The sequence below is a fragment of the Podarcis melisellensis genome, assembly GCF_964234715.1.
Source record: "Podarcis melisellensis genome assembly, chromosome: 9".
Lineage (NCBI taxonomy): Eukaryota > Metazoa > Chordata > Lepidosauria > Squamata > Lacertidae > Podarcis > Podarcis melisellensis.
This window is the reverse complement of record NC_138541.1, coordinates 25187841-25210146: the sequence shown is the minus strand read 5'-3', so window position 1 is coordinate 25210146 and position 22306 is coordinate 25187841.

The window sequence follows — 22306 nt, the reverse complement described above, 5'->3', positions numbered from 1 at the left end:
ACATCTTACTGGGTTGCCCCAGCCACTCTGGGCAGCTTCCAACATATATAAACACATAATAAAGCATTAAACATAAAAAAACTTTCCTATACAGGATTGCCTTCAGATGGCTCGGGGGTCAGATAACTCCATATCCTCCAACATATCTCCAATGAAAATAGGGACGTCCTAAGGAAAAGCTGGACATTCTGGGATCAAATCAGAAACTGGGACAGCTTCTCTGAATCTGGGACATCCCTGGAAAATAGGGACACTTGGAGCATCTGAGAATCAGTTCATAATTCTACTGACAAGGAAGAGGATGCATTCCCCTACCCAATAATACTAGAGCAATGTCTTTTACAGCCTATAAACTAGATAAAACTGTGTTGATCTCTTGATTAATCTACAGGTGAAACATTGTACCCTAAGTCTGGGAAATTGGAAAGGCCATAGGCTGTGAAGAAGGTCTTAGGGAAGGCCTGTAGCTCTGTGGTAGAGCATCTGCCTTGCCTACAGAAAGACCCAAATTCAATTCCTGGCATATTCAGGTGGGGCTGGGTGAAAGGCCTACTTGAATTCCTGGAGGACCTCTGCTAGTCAGTGTGAATACTGAGCCAGATGGACCAGTCCGCTGACAGCTTCCTATCTTGAGTTTGTAGTGGGTCATAATTAGAATTGTATTAATTCTAACTCCTCCTCCTCCTCTGGAAATACTATTTTGGGACACTTACCAAGTTATATTACACTTCCTGTGCTCCTGTGCTGACTGACACTGAAAGCTCACTGTTCATAGATTTGTAAAAGGCTCACTCTTCATCAACATTTAGGCCATTGCCTAAACATCAGTCAGAAGGCAAATTTACACATAGATATTAATTTGTTGATGACTGTATCGTCTAATGATGACATGTATGTGTGAACAGGCCACAAAAGATATAACACAGTCGCTTTCCTGTCACACCAAATGCAATGCTTCTCAATGGAGTTAGTTCAGACAACCAGATGCCAGGAGTGCAGGAATCACGTTTAGAGAAATGAAATTGCAGACGTGAAGCAAGTACCCACTACACAAATATTTCTGTAACTGCATTCTGGAGATTGCCCATTTTCCCATTTACATATGCTGGGAAGATCAAATTTTCACATATGAAATAATAAATTTGTTCAAGAGCCTTGGACTTTAAAAAATAAAAGCAAAACAGTGTATCATATCCATGTCAATAAACTAGTTGATGTGTTTTTATAGGGACTAGACCAGATATTACAAAATCTTTTTGCATAGAGTAGCTCAAGTAGGCTTGTGGATATAGTCATATGTAGGATGTAACTCATAGAACCACCACTTCAAGGCAACTAATGGTGGACTAAAGTAATAGCTTTATCTGCATGGACCAGGCACAATGCCCTTTACATGATTGTGTTAGCATGTTCCCCATGGACTGATTTACTACAGAATGAGTCCTAATACAGCATTGACATAGTACAGTGATGGGGAGCCTGTGGTTCTTCAATTGTGGTGGTCCTTCAACCCCAGTCAGCACAGCCAAGGGTTACGGGCGATGAGTGTTGCACTTCAACACCTTCTGGAGGCCCCTCATCCCTGGCAAAGGATATATCTTTAGACAAAGTGGAGAATAAAGAAGGTGGAAGCTTTATTGCTTCTATCAGTAATAATAGCTGAGAGCTTACCTTGTGGTGGTGATATGCTTTATCTGTGAAATTTCAGGACAGGATGAGCCAATGTATGTCTACACTTTCCAGGAAGGTGATGCTTAACCCCAAACAAAACGTTTGCCAGCTCATCCCACAGTTCTGCAGACTTAGAGACAAAAGCTTAACTATTCTTAAATGGAAAAACCAACTTCATACAATAGTGGTTAGGACAATCCAGGAAGAAAGAAAATGGAACAATGAATGTACTGATCTTCTATTCAGTTCTTAGAATGACATGTACTGGAATTTCTCACAACTGATCCCTTGCAAACAGCACGGCTTTTTGGAGTCAAGATATGAAAAAATAGTTAAGGTGCAGCCCTTATACAAGCATGGAGTTATATAGGAAAAGAGTACAGCTCAATGTCATTTTAGCAAACAAATTAGAATGTGATAACACTCTAAAGTAAAGGTAAAGGTACCCCTGCCTGTATGGGCCAGTTTTGTCTGACTCTAGGGTTGTGCGCCCATCTCACTTAAGAGGCCGGGGGCCAGTGCTGTCCAGAGACACTTCCGAGTCACGTGGCTAGTGTGATGAAGCTGCTCTGGTGAGCCAGCACCAGCGCAGCACACGGAAACGCCGTTTACCTTCCCGCTATAAAGCGGTACCTATTTATCTACTTGCACTTAGGGGTGCTTTCGAACTGCTAGGTGGGCAGGAGCTGGGACCGAAAGACGGGAACTCACCCCGCCGCGGGGATTTGAACCACCGACCATGTGATCAGCAGGCCCTAGGCGCTGAGGTTTTACCCACAGCGCCACCCGCGTCCCTCGAGGGTAACACTCTAGGACTCTGCAAATCTGGAAATGTTCATGATTTCTTAGTGCAATGAAGAATAGTGGAAACATATAATTATGAGCTGATACTGTTAACTGGAAAATCACACGGTCTGATAGCATTGCTGACTCAAAAGAATGGGATTTATGAATAATTTTGATCCCCATGAAATGCTTTTTCCTTCAGTGTTAGGCATTTTCAGAAGCTTTTATGTACTATCACCAACAACTATTATAATACAAATGGTATCTGCAACAAAATATTGCAGTGTGAAATGATCCTATTCAGGGTTCCAGCCAGTCTGCCAGCCAGACTCCATTCCAACTCACCTCAGTTCTCTGTTTCTCTTTTCCAACTGAGATTCAATATTTCATGACTATTGAGCTTGGCCAGTCCTCTTTTACCTTTGAGTTCTACCAATAAAAAGCCAATATTCGTGTCTTTGCTCTGGAACGCTAGAAATAAACACAACAGGGTTACAAATTTATTATTTATTTATAACACATAGAACAGTTTATAATTAAAAAACCCAATGACTTTTGCTGGTTGACATGTTGCTTCAGAAATATATTGCATTACACAAGCTAAGCCACCCATGTAGCCTGGACCATGCATGGCTACAATTGCAGATATTGCAGCAGGGCATCCTAGACTAGAGGGGAAGAGTTGCTTTGTATGGAGGTTGAGCTGTAGGGCTTTACTATGAGGAAAAGATGTGGAATCAGGAAGGAAAAAGCATGAGTTTTCCCAATCTTGCAAAGCTTTAGCTTTCCTGATCTTGGCAAAAAGTCTTGGCAAAAAGTTTCCTCACAGTAACCTAGAGATGTACCACCATGTATGGACCAGGTATCTACAGGTGATGTTTTAATGGTTCTGTCCTTTCTATTTTAACCTTGGGAAAATATTCTGCTTTTAGAAATATATCGGTGGCTGTCTCTGCCCAGAGGATTCCTGACTAGTTCAGAGGAAAATAACAAACATGGTTCAGAGGCAGGAAAATGGAAGGAAGGAGGCCAGGAAGGATCTAGCTAAAGTTTAGAGAGAGAAGAGCCAATGTCTTTTAAAAATATATATTTTTTTTGTTACAAAATTAGAAAAATGGGTAACAATAACTCTGGAGAGAGAAAATTCATCATGTACTGTAATATTATACATAGTCAAGTTCAAAGGTATAATTTTCACAAAGGGATACAGTATATGAAAAAATGGTTTGGAGCAGCCTCCTGGTGTATGTATTTGCATGTGTACGTATATATATAGAATAATATAGTTTACTACAGTATAACATATTTTATATATAGACAAAACAGTGATACAATTGTGAATCCAGTTATAGTAAACACCTATTGTGCAACCTCATCCTGAATTTGAAATGTCTTTTTCACAAAGGATCTCGGCATGGACCTGAGTGCCATTGCAGAACAAAAGGAAAACAAATTATGCAGCTTCACAAGGCATGTCAAAAAATACAATGACGGATTCTTTAACAGCCATTTGCACCTGTATGGATTTCTATTTACGGTGCATCTGTTTGCAAAACGCAAGCCTGTCATCACACTTTACATTTTTAGGTGCGCATAGAAAACATTTTAGTTCTTGAGTATGAAAAAATCTATATGTGAAGTAGCCTTTATTTGTCCCCAGCTTTAGTCAAAGAAGAATAGGCTAAACTATCTTGTACACCAGTTATTTGTTTTTGCCGTTAACACTGTTCTCAAGCCTTCACGGAAGTTGCATGCTACAAGTCTGTTATTTTAATTATCACGTTTCCATTTTTCACCAGTTTGCTCAAGCGTAATACAATAAAACGATTATGAATGGGGCAGATGAGTGAACACTGACCGCATAATCATAAACAGTGGGTGATTCATACTGGGTAGACACAAAATTAAGCTTATCAGGGGGACTACTCCCAGGAGGTATCTGGTTGTCAGACAATTGGCTTTTCAGTAAGCATGATTTCTTTACCAGAGCTACGCCTTCCTGTCATGCCAAGGCAGGTAGATCTAATCATTCTCATTCATGGTGGTTAGGAAACCTGATGGAATAATCCATCCTGAATGTTCTTCTCCAGCTCTGTATACATTTGGGAGAGCAAAATAATTTCCTTGCTGTAGCAGGCCAAGATCCATCAAGACCAACAGCATTCCCTCTCCATCTGTGGCAAGTGTGAGGCTGTCATGGCTACCAACCAGGACCGGCCTTATCATCAGGCAAATGGAGGTGGCCACCTCAGGAAAACCTAGCAGCTTCCCCACCCCCTGCAAATTCCTAACATGGCCGCACAAGTAATTCCTCCTAGGTAGATGTGGTTCACCCAGCTGGAAAATGTGATGGTGAGGACAAAGCATGCACAAAACCAAAGGATATATACTGGGCCTTACAGCAAATGTTCAGTGTTGGCCTCATTTCAATTTTTTGTGTTTCATTTTGACTTGCATATCTTCAACACCATGGAAAGAGGCAGCAGGTGGCATGGAAATGTGGATAAGTGTTCGTCAACCTTAAGTCCCCAGATGTTGTTAGGCTACAACTCATATCAACCCCAGCCAATAGTCAGGATCCAGGGATGATGGCAGCTGTAGTCCAATGGTATCTAGGGGTAGGTTGAAGAACATTGGTGTAGATTATATTTAATCTATCTTCTGATATGAAATGAAATATTCAGGGGTTTTCTGAATCTTGATGGAAGGGATCACCATTTGCTGCTCGGTCTCAGGCAGCAAAATGTCTTAGGCCAGTGCTGCTATCATCTCTGAAAGTTTGTTGATCAGTTCTTGAGGCATTCAGGTGTCCTATTTTTTTTACAAGGTCTTTGTTATAGGGATTCTTGGTGCCCACAGCTGGAGATCTACAAAGATGAAGGCTAACCAGGCTTGTTTTGTGACTTGGTTCTTGCAGTTCCATTAATGTTACCAAAACAGGAGAATTAATATCTCACCTTTATTCCAATGAACTTGAGGCAGCATACAACCCTAGAAAAGGTTGTGGGTTGGCATGACTGGTCATAGCCCACCTGCTGAGGTGAAGCCCACTGAAGGAGATTATAATATGCTAGGGGCCTTTGTATCACATACAACCAATCCGATCAGGCTAGTGTTTATGCCACACTGGGGGCAATTTTGTGCAACTAATAACAAGGGCAAGTGATGATGTTAGGGAAAATACTTGAAAGTCCCTTAGTACCCTGTTTGGTTGTCTGGGACGACCAGCTGGTCCCAATACCAGTCAGATCTATTAAGTGGTGTTTCTTAGCATTGCAATGCAGCCGGTAACCTCCCACTTTGCCAGTTCATTTAGTCTCATGTTAGTCAGGAAAATAGTTGAAAAGGGGGTGACATTTTTCTGCTCATTAGAAGACAATTATTTATGATACATTCCATGAAATCACTGTTAATTTTTAAAATATATTTCATTAAGATTTATATTAATAGAACATGCTAATGAAAAGGCATAACAGTTATGTTTTTTTTTTTTATATTCAAAGCTTATCTCTTTCCCCTGACACAAATCTCTAGGCCATCTATTTATGGTCTATCTAGAAAAGGAAATGAGAAGGCAAACCCAGTGCTAAGGGTGAGATGTATTAAAATGCAAATAATGAGTCCCATTTTGATCAGCGGCTGTAGTTTGTGTTGGATAAAAAGGCACCCAAGCAGTTTTCCCTTTGCTTCTGTGACGGGTCACCGTTTCTAATCTCAGGGTCATGTCCATGTTCTACTCTTCATAATTGCTTAGGCTGACATCTATCTTGACCTTTATTTACTTTGCCCAACTAAGGCACTGGGGGGTAAGGAGGTCACATAAGCAAGAAGTATCACAGAAGGTAATGAGAGCAAAAGGAACTCCTTTAGCATTTGGTACAGGTATTTGCACAATGTGCTGCAGCTTAGTATTTTAACCCCTTCACAGCACAAATAATTCCCATGTTTTCTCAGGACTCAAAAGAGCTCTGCCCCCTTTTCTTTTAAATCAGGGATGGGGAAGTTGCAGGCTTTTAACTCTGACTGGGACTACAACTCCCATCATTCCTGCTACTGGCTGTGACTGATGGGAGTTGACGTCCAACAAAAACTGGAGGTCTCCAGGTCCCACAATCTGGTTTTAAATAGTAGTGACATTTGGTCTTGTGTACAGGCTCCATTCACTACAGTGAGGCTGGCACAGGAGACATTCATACTGACGCCATATTTCTAGGTCTATAAATTACTATGAAACAATCACAACCTTTTATGTTATTAGAAATGACTGGTAGCAAATGAGCCAACAATACACATATTTGTTTGCTTTTTAAATTTCCCCATGCCCCCCAAATGGTTTGTTTCTTGTTAAAGGCATCCCCAGTTCTGTTGCTGTTCTTTATTCATCTGCATACTTAGGAGTTTGTTTTTGACATTTACTAGACATAGCTTTCAGTCAACTGAGTCTTGGAGGATTTCTTCCTCATGGTGTTCATTGCTTCTCCCTGTGTTAATTATTGTGTACTTAAACACCCAAATCTAATCTCACAGACAAATATAATAGAGAGATTCATGGAGGCTACTACCCATGAAGCCAATGCTCTGCTTCAATGATCAGAGGCCATATGTTTCCAAGCACAATTCAACGTGTTGGTGTTGACCTTTAAAGCCCTAAATGGCCTCGGCCCAGTACACCCCCATTGTTCTGCCTGGACACTGAAGTCCAGCACTGAGGGCCTTCTGGCAGTTCCCTCACTGAGAGGAGCAAAGCTACAGGGAACCAGGCAGAGGGACTTCTCAGTAGTGGCACCTGCCTTGTGGAACGCCCTCCCATTAGATGTCAAAGAGATAAACAACTACCTGACATTTAGAAGACATCTGAAGGCAGCCCTGTTCCGGGAAGTTTTTAATGTGTGACATTTTAATGTCTTTTTAATCTTTGTTGGAAGCTGCCCAGAGTGGCTGGGGAAATCCAGCCAGATGGGTGGGGTACAAATAAATAATAATAATAATAATTATTATTATTATTATTATTATTATTATTATTATTATTATTATTATATGCTGAAGAGGAGAGTGCCCTTGTACTTGGGTCCTGCTTGTGGGCTTCCAATAGGCATCTGGCTGGCAACTGTGAGAACAGGACGCTGGACTAGATGGGCCATTGGCCTGATTCAACAGGCTGTTCTTATATTCTTTTGTCAACATGGGAATGACCAGAAGCCACGACCTTGCTACCTTCTTCACACATGGAGGAGAAAAGCTGGAGAGGGCTTTTAACTACAGTGGTACCTCAGATTAAGTACTTAATTTGTTCTGGAGGTCTGTTCTTAACCTGAAACTGTTCTTAACCTGAAGCACCACTTTAGCTAATGGGGCCTCCTGCTGCTGCCACACCACCGGTGCACGATTTCTGTTCTCATCCTAAAGCAAAGTTCTTAACCTGAGGTACTATTTATGGGTTAACAGAGTCTGTAACCTGAAGTGTATGTAACCTGAAGTGTATGTAACCCGAGGTACCACTGTATAGGATAGCCCCCTCTTTAGATATCATAATTTTGTTGTTGTTTTCAGCTACCTTATTAACCTCTATTTCCCTCTCTTCCTTTTTTTTCCAGCATGATAAACTTTCCCAGGCATGCAGCTTTGGTTGCTGAAAAATGGGGGTGGTGCGGGGGCGGGGGCGGGGAATGAATAGATTTCTCTGCTTGCCACTGAGAATTGGCTTCCCAACCGATGTGGGCAGCAGTTACTCATATAACTTGTCTGGAGGAATTCATTCTCAAACAACTGATGGCTTTGCTCTCCTTATGCCATATGCTCATTGCCCTGATGATGTTATGGCTTCATGGGTGGTGCTATCAGACTACTGTCAGAAAAATAGTTCTTCAATGAAATCATTGCTACTAGGAAGAAAAACTGGTTCACCTGATAAATAAAAAGTGGAATTACCATACAGCATCTATCAGCGCCTCTGACTCTTGTGGTAAGGAATAGATACCAGGGTAGGATTAGCAATGAGATGTTTGGTATCCCACTCTGACACAACTAAAATACAAAGACCAATTAAAAGCAACTATACGCAAAGCCATCACAAAGATAAAAACCCTCATGGGTTTTGGTTAATTTGGTTGAAATGTTATGACTGAATATTCTATTGCAGTTACCCATTTTTCTTGTATTGAGTCTTCTTGAGTGTGTTGGCAAAGCAACGATACACAAAGTCATCACTAAAAACAAAGATAAAAATCAGTAAAACATTTAAAACAAATATTAACTAAATCACATGTTGGGTAGGCTTGCTGGAACAGCTTCTAATGAAGGTGTCACCCAGCTCATTTTTTTGGTATGTACATGCATAGGCAGTCATGTTATTCTGAATCAGACCATTGCTTTGTCTAGCTCAGTATTGCTGCCCTCCGGATATTAAGGCAGAATATCTTTCCAGCCCGACTTGGAAACGTGGGGATTGAAGTTGGGACCTTCTGCAGCCAAAGCAGTTGCTCTGCCACTGAGCTTTGGCTCTCCCCGCATACCGTGGCAATGACTAGAAAGTTTCTATAATGCAATAAGAGTAGGATTGTTGTTTTTTTGTTCATGGCAGTTGTGAAAGTTCAGGAGGGTGAGAAAAAGGACATAAAACCAACTGCAAGGTCTCTTTTAAATGTACATAAGTAACTGACCAGGGAGCACCATGGGGACTAACCGTAAATGGATTTGATTAAAGAAATCCAGTTTAAAAAGGACTATAGATAATCTCCTGACAAACATTGCATATTGCTTCAGGTTCTCCTGTAATAAAAATGTTGTAGTAGCACAACAATCCTTGAAAGCAGGAAATGAAAGAGTCAGGGCTGGGCATTTTCCCTTTCTCAGGGCAAGGTTCCATTGTAATGTATTAAAAGGAGGAGAAGAAGAAATCTTCTGTAATATACATATGATTCCAGCAAAGTAAATCCTATCAAAACAAAGTCATGTCATTCCAATCCCCATGCCTGACACAGGGCGGCTAAATAAACACACAGCTCTCCTATGGCGTTTCCTTCCCTCTTCCCCTGCAAAATCTCAGTTGCTCAGCAGGACAGGTGTGTTGGCGGGGTGCCATTTTGCCCAAAGGGACAGACTGGAAGATACTTCCCACATGGATTTGAAAGCAAGAGGATGCTGAGAGGTGCTTTAGCTTCCTGATCTGGATTGTAATGCATGAGATGTTTGCGGTGGTGGAGAGGTGATGCTGTAGCTTCCTGGCAGTGATTGGCTGGGCTGCCATGATGTCACTGAAGGGTGATAGCAAACAGAAAGGTCTCTAGCTTCCATCACTTGACCTGCTTAGATCCCAGAGACAGGGGCGGACTTTAGTAATACTGCACCCTGAATGAAGACAAATGTTGGTGCCCCCCATCTGTTCTGCACATGCTCTGAAGTGCTTTACATCATAGTTTTGCACTCCCTTGGCTCAGTGCCCTGTGTGGGGGTATTTCCCACACCACCCTAAATATGGTGCTGCTAGAGAAGGTTAGAGCATGCAAGGCATGCAGAGTAGTAAAAGTACAGTAGTAGTAGTAGTAGACAGTGCCAGATTAAACCTGTAGAGGCCACAAAGAAGTTGAAATTTTGGGGGGGCCCTCGCAAATTATTTTCTAATACGTTTTGGATTTTACCAACCAGACAACAATTTTAATAAACCAATTTTATTACATAATTTTTAATATGTTGTTGAAGGACCCCTAAAAGGCATGCGTCCCATAGGCCGATGCCTCCTCTGCCTATTTGGTAATCCGGCACTGGTACTAGAAGATCTAGATATAGGAAATAGATGCTAAAATGGTAGCAAGTGAAGAGGTTGGCAGAGGGAGTGGCTAGAACGAATAAGGGGCAGAGCAGAGGAAGAAACTGGAGAACTGTAGAGAGTTCAGGAGTTGGATAGGGAAGGAAGGCTGAAGTCCATGTTCTGATTTGAAATAGTCAGCCAAACCGTTGGCTCCTGCCATTGAGAATGTGCTGGAATGCAAGGCTGCATGCACACTAGACCTTTAAAGCACATTTGATGCACATCCCCCCCAAAAAAATAATAATTCTAGACACTGTTTGTTAAGGGATGCTGGGAATTGTAACTCTGTGTGGGGTAAACTACAGTGCTTTGCATACAGAAGATTCCAGTTTCAATCACTGGCATCTCCCAGTGGCAGACTTTGTGCTGTTAAATTTCAGTGGCATATTGTGTGATGCTAAAATTCAGCACCCCTTCAACCTCTTGGGCTCTGTTCTACAGCATGGTTTGTGGCGCCCCTGCAGCGTGGCACCCAGTGCAGCTGAACTGGTTGTGCTACCCTAAAAACACCTTTGCATCTCCACTTAAAAAGGATCAGGGAGCATATCATATAAAAGATCTATGTTTCTATCTCTGCCCAAGACCCTGGAGTGCTGTTGTGAGTCAGAATTGACAACACTGGGCTGCATGCACAAAGAAGAGAAGAAGAAGAAGAGTTTGGATTTGATATCCCGCCTTTCACTCCCTTTAAGGAGTCTCAAAGCGGCTAACATTCTTCTTTCCCTTCCTCCCCCACAACAAACACTCTGTGAGGTGAGTGGGGCTGAGAGACTTCAAGGAAGTGTGACTAGCCCAAGGTCACCCAGCAGCTGCATGTGGAGGAGTGGAGACAGGAACCCGGTTCCCCAGATTACAAGACTACCGCTCTCAACCACTACACCACACTGGCTCTCCTTGATATAAGCTTGACTTGATATAAGGTGCTTCGTATGTCTAGCACTTAAATTGTCTTTGGATATCAGTTGTTGCACCATGGCTAGTAGGGGAAGGATAACATGCAGAAGAATGACATCTGGACATGAGAAAAATCATTGTAGTGGAGGTAGCTTGTCTGAAGGCTGCCATTTTCAGAGGCAACCTGCCTTTATTGGGCCATGTAGTTCTAAACTCCTACCTTTAAAATTGATAATACAGGGAATTATTTATCTTCCCTCCTCCATTCCCCTGCTGACAACACAGACAGGGTCTTCTCTGGACTGCCATCTGAAATGTTTTAATAATATGTTTGTCAGGGAAGAGGTAGGATAACGATAAGGGCAATCTCAAGGAGGAAGGTTGGGAGAAGGGTGAGGAAGAAAAGGAATATTAGGAACCATTTAATCAGCTAGGTTATGTTAGTTTTGGTTTCATCTTGTTTGCCTTTGTAATAACTACAGTTATTCTCACACGGTGGCATTTCTGTTTTCTCCAGGATATATGTGCTGAAATTGAAAAAAAAAGTCCTATTGAATCAAAGCATGTAACGAGAAAATGTAATCCACTGATATTAAAAAAAGGAGCTTACCTTTATCTGGGTGTTAAATAGTACAAATCCGTGAGAGTCAGCGAATGTTTTGAAGTCAAAACAAAGGGCATTACGGCGGCTAAAGTGGATTTGTCGAAGAATTATATGTGATACTTTAGGAAAGGTTTAATATAAGGTCTAATACAAAGAACATGGAGAGAGATGGAGGGAGGAAGAGAAAGCAAGGTGAAGGCCACTTATTTGTTTTCTGCATCTTTAAGCACTGCAGGGAAATGAACAATGAAAAAATAGTCAACACTTATCTTGCTGGACATGTTTAGAAGAAAGGGGCTGTAGCTCAGTGGAAGAGCATCTGTTTTGCATGCAGAATGTCCAGGTTCAATCCCCAGCATCTTCAGGTAATGCCAGGGATGTCTCCCGCTTGAAACCCTGGAGACCCACTGCCAGTCAGTGTAGACGATACTCAGCTAAATGGACCAGTGATCTAACTCATATAAGGCATGTTCCTAGAATGAGAAACCGGTGAATACTCTTGTATGTTCTTGACTGCTTCTCTGGGCTAAACCAGACTTCCTTTTGTTCTGCAGTTTCCTGGCACAGGCCCACACTTTCCAGGTCCAGGTCTCAACATTTTCTTTTGGTCCTGCTGCTTTTCCAGGAAAATCTGCTGTTTACCACTGAATTGGAACAAACAACAATCTGCAGAAACCCCAATTGCTGCTTCTTCTGATTCAGTGGTAAACAGCAGGCTTTTCCTGGGGAAAGTGGTGAGATAAAAAAACAAAAACATGGACACGAATCTGGAAAGCATATAGCAAAAGGAAGTCTGGATGAGACCTCTGTGAAGGGTGGGTAATAACAACAACAATAACATTAACAATAACAATTTTATTATTTATACCCTGCCCATCTGGCTGGTTTTCCCCAGCCATTCTGGGCAGCTTCCAGCACATATTAAAAACATAGGTAAAGGTAAAGGTAAAGGTACCCCTGCCCGTACGGGCCAGTCTTGACAGACTCTGGGGTTGTGCGCCCATCTCACTCAAGAGGCCAGGGGCCAGCGCTGTCCGAAGACACTTCCGGGTCACGTGGCCAGCGTGACATCGCTGCTCTGGTGAGCCAGAGCTGCACACGGAAACGCCGTTTACCTTCCCGCTAGTAAGCGGTCCCTATTTATGTACTTGCACTTTGATGTGCTTTCGAACTGCTAGGTTGGCAGGCGCTGGGACCGAGCAACCGGAGTGCACCCCGCCGCGGGGATTCGAACCGCCGACCTTTCGAACGGCAAGCCCTAGGCGCTGAGGTTTTTACCCACAGCGCCATCCGCGTCCCATTAAAAACATAATAAAACACCAAACATTAAAAAGTGGGTACAATAACCTACATGGACTTTTCAGCTTTGATAGATGCTCTTTCATATGTCATATTGTCAGTGATGAACAAACACTCAGTTGGGATTGGGGTGGGGGGGGGGAATTGGTGTTTGGGATGACCAGTCTGGAGGAAGACTTAATTCAACCAGCTCTCTAACAGCATCCTTTTCTGTTTAAAAAGTAGAGATCTGTGTGTGACATCTAATTTGTCTCTAAATGTGTTAGAGAGAGCCTTCTCGGACACAACCAGATCTGTGCATTTATTGTTCTGTTCAGTGCTATGACAGTCCCAAAATATAAGGCTTGGATTATTCTTGCACTGTTGAAGTTTAATTGCACAAGAATAAATGCATACATGGTGTATCTCATCTTCACAATGTTGTTATCTTCTTATTGAAATAAAAGCAAATGTGTTATTCAATTGCGTGTCGAGGTCCCCAGGTCCACCCCAATAACTCACACATCACACAGAATTTTTTAGCATTTCTGGCTGTCAATCAATAAATGGCAACATTAATTTCTTCCCAACAACAAGGGAAGCCCCAATCGCATCAGTGGCCAACGATCAGTTAGCCCGCCCCCAACTTTGGAGTGTCCTGGTGGCCCCCACCGCAACACATGCTCTCCATGAAGGAGAACCCGCTTTCCCAAGTAAAATGTGCTGCCATAGCACAAGCCTACTGCCAAACTGAGGGCAGCTAGTCACTTGGGCCACTTGTAGTGTAATTTAATGATCAGTTAAGAGCAATTGAAGGTGCTCAGATAAGCTACTGACCTTGATCTTTTGCCTCTTCTTGCTACATGAAAAGCCAGCATGCCTGCACTCAAACACCACTTTATCAAGTTTCCTGATAAGGAAACATCTATTGTGCATTCTTCCTATCTACTAGCTGGGAGCTTGGGCCATGAAGAATCAAATTTGCCTATTCTATGCACACTGCTTAAAAGACTATCAAGCAGTAAATTATGCTTGACTTCAAAGGCAAGCCTCACCAAGCCTCAAATTAAACCATAATGGAAGAAAAGACCAGAAGCAATCATTAATCTTGCTGAAGGCCATATTTTTCCATACGGTGCATACTTTTCAGGCACTAGGCCCATATAGAGAAAAATAGTTCACCACTGTGCATTAGATTTTGGAAACTAGCTAGGTCATTCTGCAAATAATAATTTCAAATTAACAGAAGAGACATACCGGTATGTAGTAAGGGAACACATCATTGTCAAGATTCAATTTTGACCCTGATCCAGCACTTTAGGAAACAACTGACTTCATTCTGAGGTGCTTCATAGAATGCATAATTCACTTTGGGGTCTGTCCAAATCTGCTTCATTTCTTCCTCCACTTCACTTTTTTAAATTATTTTTTTTTTGGGGGGGGGGGGAAGAATGGCTTTAATTTGATGACATTAACAGGCATGCTAGCCCTTCTAGAAATGGACGAACTCTGCCATATTACAGGGAAATAGGTCCAAGGGCATTTGTGCTGGACACTTTTAACTTTGAGTTTTTAAAGAGTAAACCAATGAATTGAAATGATCAACCCATGTAGGTAATATGGGGCCACATATTTTCCCGCAGTGCCCCCATCTCTGTCTCCTTGGTTACTGATGTTCCTGGTGTTGAACTGGTATGTTGAGTACCAACCTCCACATGATTAGGAACCCTGCAGTATCAAACAACAAATATCAACAAATAAAATATCTGCAGCATCTCACAGCTTATTTCCCTTTTATCTCCTTGTTTATGCCTCCCTACTTATCTAAAGGGGGACGCAGGTGGCGCTGTGGGTTAAAGCCTCAGCGCCTAGGACTTGCCGATCGAAAGGTCGGCAGTTCGAATCCCTGCGGCGCTCCCGCTGCTCGGTCCCAGCGCCTGCCAACCTAGCAGTTCGAAAGCACCTCCGGGTGCAAGTAGATAAATAGGGACCGCTTACTAGCGGGAAGGTAAACGGCGTTTCCGTGTGCGGCTCTGGCTCGCCAGAGCAGCGATGTCACGCTTGCCACGTGACCCGGAAGTGTCTCCGGACAGCGCTGGCCCCTGGCCTCTTAAGTGAGATGGGCGCACAACCCCAGAGTCTGTCAAGACTGGCCCGTACGGGCAGGGGTACCTTTACCTTTACCTTTACTTATCTAAAGGTAAAGGTAAAGGTACCCCTGCCCGTACGGGCCAGTCTTGACAGACTCTGCGGTTGTCTCTTCTGTTAATTTGAAATTATTATTTGCAGAATGACCCTACTTATCTAACTGATAGCAAAATATTGAATTTGGCTTTGCAGAGGCCCAGGATCATGACATAATTTAATTATTAGAATAATAATTGGCTCTTGATTGTTTCAAGAAACTACTCCCTACCCCTATTTTTTTATGTTCCACTTTTGTTCTGCTTTGAGTTATAATACTTTCATTTCCATTCTTGCTGATAGTTACGCTTTAAAATAATGGACAAAGTTCATCAAATGCTGACTGAAAAACGAAACAAGCCCCAAGCATGTAACTGACTAGAAGGGAGGGTATGGAAGGTTTGTGACTCAACAACTCTGCTCCACCTCCCTGAGCAGTTCAGGCCCCTACTTTATAATACTGGAGACCCAGTGTCAAGATTTATTATCTTTTTGTGGCTAGGAAGTCCTCCAGCTGGTGATTGCACATATTTTTAAAATGTATGCACCATGAAAAAGAATGAGGGAAGTAGGGAAAATAAAATAAAATAAGCCAAAGCATTGTTAGCTGCCTTTTTTATTGCAAATATTACATTTAATAAGGTTGGCATGCCCTTCAAAATTTATTTAATTAATACTATTTGATCCAAGCCCAAATTATGACTTCCCACATATATGACATATCTAATGAACTGTGAAAGGGAAGCCGTTCAGATGGTGACCAACAACCGATGCTTAGTTAATCTTTTAAATAAACTGGAGCTCACAATGTGTCCCTTTGAAGTCATAAATAATGTATATTTTTCTTTTGACTTTTAATAAGCCAGCAGAGTTCATCTCACAGTCTCCAAACACATATATTTTATTATGGGCCTCTGCAGTTTACTTTAATTAGTGTGTCTGAGTGCTTTGGGAGACTTAGCCCTACTGAAAACAAACAGAGTCTAACCATCTATAAAACATTAGCTCCCTTCGGTTTATCCTGATGCAGCCGAGCCTCAGTGAGAAACACATGGTGTAAGTAAACACTCATAATTGCATTAGAATTCCCTGGCGTATCGGTAATTCAAGCTCAGCTTCATGAGATTGTCAAAGCAGTTAGAACAGGTTTACCAATCTGAACGTCTTTGGGGATTTTGTGAAATTCCACTCGGAGAGAACTTTAAATGACAAATCTAATAGATACAGCAGATGACAGAACAAGCCCCAGAAGCTCCGAGATGGAGGCATGGTGTTAAAAAGAAAAGCTCCTGTGGTGAAATTGGATTCTTCTCAGAGTTTCTGAAAATTGCCATTCATCAGTATTTGAATGCTTCGGAGAGAGTAGGTGTTTGCCTGTCCCAATCTAACTTCCCCACATTTCTATTTATAAATCTATCTTTCTTGAGTGTGAGAGATTATGGGTCTCAAATGGTACATGGAAAATAAAGCAAACATCTCATATAAAAGCATGACTCATTAGTTCTAGAGAATGGTGGGTGTAAAGGCACATGATACAGCCACCATGTAGCTTGGGAACCCAGTGGAAAACATCTTGAGTTTCTGGGAAGAAAGGTGAACCAGGCAAGCAAGAAAATAAGATAGCTTTAAAGCAATATAAGAGTTACCACAAAGATGAAGAAACTGGGGTAGAAGTCATCTCATGATGGAGGCAATAGCCAACTGTACGGGGTGAATACAGTTGGCTATTGGCTCTATCCTGAGATGACTTCTACCCCAGTTGAATATTCACATGCAGCCAGACTTTTGCAAATTGCTCCCCTTATATCTGAATCACTGAATAACCTAAATTTGGAAACTTCCAATAAAATAAATGCCCCAGTTACAGTATGGCCTATAGTCTGAACCTATATTGAACCAATGTATAAAACTGGTACAGCTTCTGGGAAGTGTCCTTAGAAATCAGCAGTGGAGTGGGGAGAGAGATGTTTGCATGAGTGCATTATGGGGCAACCTGAACCTTTAATAACTCAAGGGAGCACTTTCTATAGGAGTACCGTTAAGGTATATACAATATGACAGGCGGCACTGGGCATGGCAAGAGAGTTGGTAGCCATCAGGGGATATTAGGATCTTATGTCAAGATGAAGGGGAAGCAAAGAATAAGGAGATTGCACTTTGTAGGGAAAACCCCCCATTATGCTGTATATTTGCCTTTTTTATGTAAGAAATTTATCTAAAATATTTTAAGCTGGCCCCCTTCATTGTGTGTGAAATGTGGAAATTTTCCCATAATAAATGGAATGTGTCTCTGCATTCAAAAGAAACCTGCTGGCTTGTTAGTAAGCCTATTGTCATTATGGTATTCATACTGTAGATGTAGCTGCTTGCCAGCGGAAATAAGGGAAAGTACAAACTGCCCTTGAAGTATTTTGTCCAGGCTAGCTATTGATTAATTCTATGATTCTATCATAATTATAGTGAATGTGTATTAAACTGAGGATGGTTTCGATTGCCAGTTGTTTCTATCCGATAATGTCAAAGCAATAAGCAAGATTCACCCAAAGTTAAATATGTGTCCCATCGATTTCCATGAGAGAAAATTAAACACATCCTGATCTTGTGGAAAACAATGGCAATAAAATGTGCTTTGGGTCTGGTTGGATTATTCTGGCTCTTTATTTATCTGTCTACAGACCAGTCATCCAGAAAGGAATATGATTTGCATTAAATGCAAAGATTGCACAAAACTGTTAAGAACTGCAAACACTTCAAAAGGAAATGATCCATATTGAAACTAATTGTGATTAACTGGAGTGCTGAGCTGAAAGCAACAGAAAGAGCCTCAGAAAAGATGCATGTAATGGGCAGCCAGGAAGGCTAAATGTACAAAATGGAGACAGCAGAAAAGGCACAGGAACTGGTTAGAACCTCAGGTCTTCTAAGGACAATAGATTAATCATGGATCTAGGACAGACACCTGATTAAACACACTAGGTTGAATCCAAACTAACTGTGAAATTCATACATGTGTACTAGGATGTAAGCCCCACTGATTTCAGTGAAACTGATTTTGAAAAGCCATTTCCCACCATGGATTTATTAGTAACTTACATTAAAAACCATCAACTTTAAAATATAAATCCAGTGCCTGATTAATTGGGGCAACATTTTAATTGATAAAAACCTTTTAATTGATTAATTCAATTGATTAATTGACTATATGTTTCAGCCATAAGTGGAGCACAGTCTAGAATATGATTAAGCCACATGTTGCTATAAAACGAGCAAATTTCCATTGATTTGAACACTTGCTTAACTCTCGCATTAAAACCAATGGGGTCTATAAGCACCGAGCTTTGGCAGGATTATAACCTAATCTTTGTATATAAAACAGAAGTGTTAATGGTACTTCACAGTATTTGGGACTGCTTATACTTCAGCTCTGTTGTGGCCACCATATTGTAAGATGGATACTCACAAACTGGCAGAGTTTGTGAATGAAATGATAGAAAGTTTGAAAGGATGCACCATGAAACTTGTCTGCAAAGGAAGCTTCTTCTTCTTCTTTTTCTCCTCCTCCTGTATATTTATTGAATTCCTTCCACAAAAATATTTTAACAAAGGAAGCAAATTGACATTAAATGCACAATAAAGCAATATGTGAAGTTCTCCACAAAGGTAGTCATGGCAAAAGGGTGACAAGTGGTTAAGAGGTGCTGTCTCAGCAAGGGAGGCTCTTGAAACAAGAGAGAGCACTAGGTGTCCAGGTACAAGCAGATTGTGTATTAACATACAAAAGAAATGGAACCCAGATTTCCAGGAACTACCCAGGTTGACCATATCTGTGATTAGAGACTTTGTCTGTCACTTTCGGTGGACATTTGGTTCATTTCTTCCAGGCTTACTGTAAGTTCACTTCTCCACATTTCCATCAGTTTGTGATTTTTTAAAAGTAAGTCATCAAAATCCCTCAGCATTTTCGTATACAGTGGTACCTTGGGTTAAGTACTTAATTCGTTCCGGAGGTCCGTACTTAACCTGAAACTGTTCTTAACCTGAAGCCCCCCTTTAGCTAATGGGGCCTCCTGCTGCTGCCGTGCCGCCGGAGCACGATTTCTGTTCTCATCCTGAAGCAAAGTTCTTAACCTGAAGCACTATTTCTAGGTTAGTGTATAACCTGAACCGTATGAAACCTGAAGCGTATGTAACCCGAGGTACCATTGTAATTCCCCCCTAATAAATATAGGTTGGTATGCAATTTTAATGACTATACACAATTTTGCAAAGCAATTCCCCTAAAAATACATTTTTGCATGTTATTTTCACAAAGCTGTTCATTCTAATACACACTTTACTTCAATATATGCATTCTTACACACGTTACTTGGTTAGAGAACTGCATAGCAAAATAAGGAGAAGAGTGAATTTTGAAGCTAGTCTTGAAGACAGCGAAAGAGTGAGAGAAAATAACAAAGAGCAGGTGGCAATACAAGTACGGTACCTTTCAGGTAGACCTACAGATGGTTGGAAGACCTGGGCAGTGGATCAAATTGTCTAACAGAGAAATTGATTCTCTTTGTGTGGGTTTTAAGAACAAATTGCATAAAAATCTTTGAGTGGCTGGATTAATTTGAGGGAAAGGTACCATTGCTGAAAGTTGGGCAACAATTCCTGCTATCAATAATAATATACATTAAGCAGGAATAGTAAATACATAATCATGTACTTAATCAAGGAAGTTTCCCCCCCAAATGAGTGAGGAGTTAAGAGTGGAGTTTAGGAAGATACAGTCTCTGATTAATATATTATATAAGATGATACCAAGCAGTATAGATGCTATCAGATTTGACCATGTTTCTGGAAAGCTGAGTCTGATGGGGCTGTTTCTCTAGGAGAAATAGGTGCAAGAGTGATTAGGTCTTGCAGTTCCTGTGACTCAGGGATCTTCCAGCTCTATAGAATATCTTTATGGGAAATAACCAAGAGATGTACAATGAGTTATTTTCTGGTGGGATGGGGGTGGGAACATCCCCTCTAATTAATGGTTTTATGAGTAATTCTAGAGTGTTCCCGGAAAATTTGTAACCTGCCACAACATGACAGCTTCCAACTCGCTGATTTTATGATGCAATGGTTATCCTTTCTCTCTGATTGTCATTAAAATTGTCTGCTTCTACCTTGCAGAATATTCTTCCTGAAGATTTGGACCTGTCTCCGTTGCAAGTTAACTTGGAGCATATGCTTCTGGTTCATTGGCTCCCACGAATTCATGCTTTTGGTTCTGATCAGTCGCCAGAAGTTTTCCCTACTTTTTCTTTTTATATATATAAAAATCTAGTTAAAATTGTCAAAGCACTGATAATATCTGCTTGTAAATAAAGATTAAATCATATATCTCAGCGGTCTTCGTGTGAGATTACTTCCCTGTGCTCAGAATTCTACGCTAATTTATTTCATTGGAACTTGTGCAAGAAGACTTTCCTGTGATTATGCTTTGACTTTTTCATTGATTGTAATTGGTTTTTTGTTTTATGAATAGCACCTGCCCAGAGTCTTTGGATTGGGATCATCTAAGCATGTAAACAAATATATAGCATATGTTAATTTATGGCTCTAGGGATACACTGCGGTTTCAAACAAGAGCACAACCTTAATTTTCCTTAACAAAATATTTTTTTTCCTTATCAGGTTTCCAGTAGACAAGGCAGCCTGCTTTGTGTGTTTGTACAATTTAAGTAGGTTCTTAGTCTGTTTGTTAAGACATCATGTTTATTTTAAACTCCTACAGGAAGTTATTAATCTGCCCCAACGCTGAAGGTCTGAGCTGATATAGATGAGAACAATGCTAAGCAATTCTTCATGTCATCTTTCAAACCCAAATCTTAGCACTCTTCTTCATGGATCCCAGGTTGCTTTGAAAATGACTCACTTGTTTGCCCATGTCACGTTAGTGCCAAGGACTGGGTCTGTCTGTTATGCACACCCAGTGGCTTAAGCAAGGTGCCTTCCAGACTCAAAGAGCTGGTGAAGAACCCAAAGTATGCTTTAATCCAGTTCTCATTTTCATGTCACAAAAGGTGCTATGGAATGATTGCCATTTGGAAAAAGAAGAAGGCAAGCACAATTAAAAGCTGAACCTCTAATCCCCTTTGCCTCTGGCTTTGTGCCGGAGCCAAAAGAAATATTGTCTTAACAGGTACATTTCCCCTGGAGGGAAAAACACACCCTCGACCACCTAGCAGGCAAGATGACGAGATAATAGGATGCCGGGCTGTATCAGTGGCCAACAAATTGTGCCTTGGCTTCTGTGGCTGACAGAAGAGCATAGAATTGATGGGTGGCAAAGGGAAAGCTCTGTCTTCTGACAGTGGGTGGGTCGGCATTGTGGCAAAACCAAACAAGCACATTTTCCAGCTCCAGCCGCCAAGTCACATAGTGAGAAAATCTGTGCATGACTAACTGACATTTGTGTGGAGAGATGTTTCAAAAGTGATTGAAGGGTCCTCTAAGCAGCCAAAGCAATAATTAAGCTAATTGACACTGAGAGGGCGTGACTCAGCCCTTGCAAAACCACTCTGTTCTAATCGCTGCATTATGTTTAGCTACTTGGAAAATTTCTGGATGTTGCATTTTTTAAAAAGGAAGATCTATTAATTCTACCTTGTGGAGTTAAGAAATCTTCCTTTAATATTTGGGAAGAGCAGAAGATAGTGATGATGTTGATTTTTAAAAAAAATATAGAAAAAGGTTAATTAATATTTGGGAAGTACAGATGACGGTGATTATGATGTTGATTTTTAAAAAATGCACAACTTTTGTGAGCAATTTTCTGAGACAATTTGCAAGCTGCAGATGCACTTTTCCAGCCTTCCTTTTCTGCTGTGTTTCTAGGCACAGGTCCACACTTTAAAGATCCATGTCTGAGCACTTTCTAATTTTGCCCCAGCACTTTGCCTGCAAAAACTCACTTTGTACAACTGAAAACAATTCTGAATTGCCATTTGTTCTGATTTAGCATTAAAGAGTGAGTTTTCCTGGCAAAAGCAGTAGAGCAAGGAGAAAAAGGAGGGCTTGGACTAGAACTGCGAAAGTGTGAACTT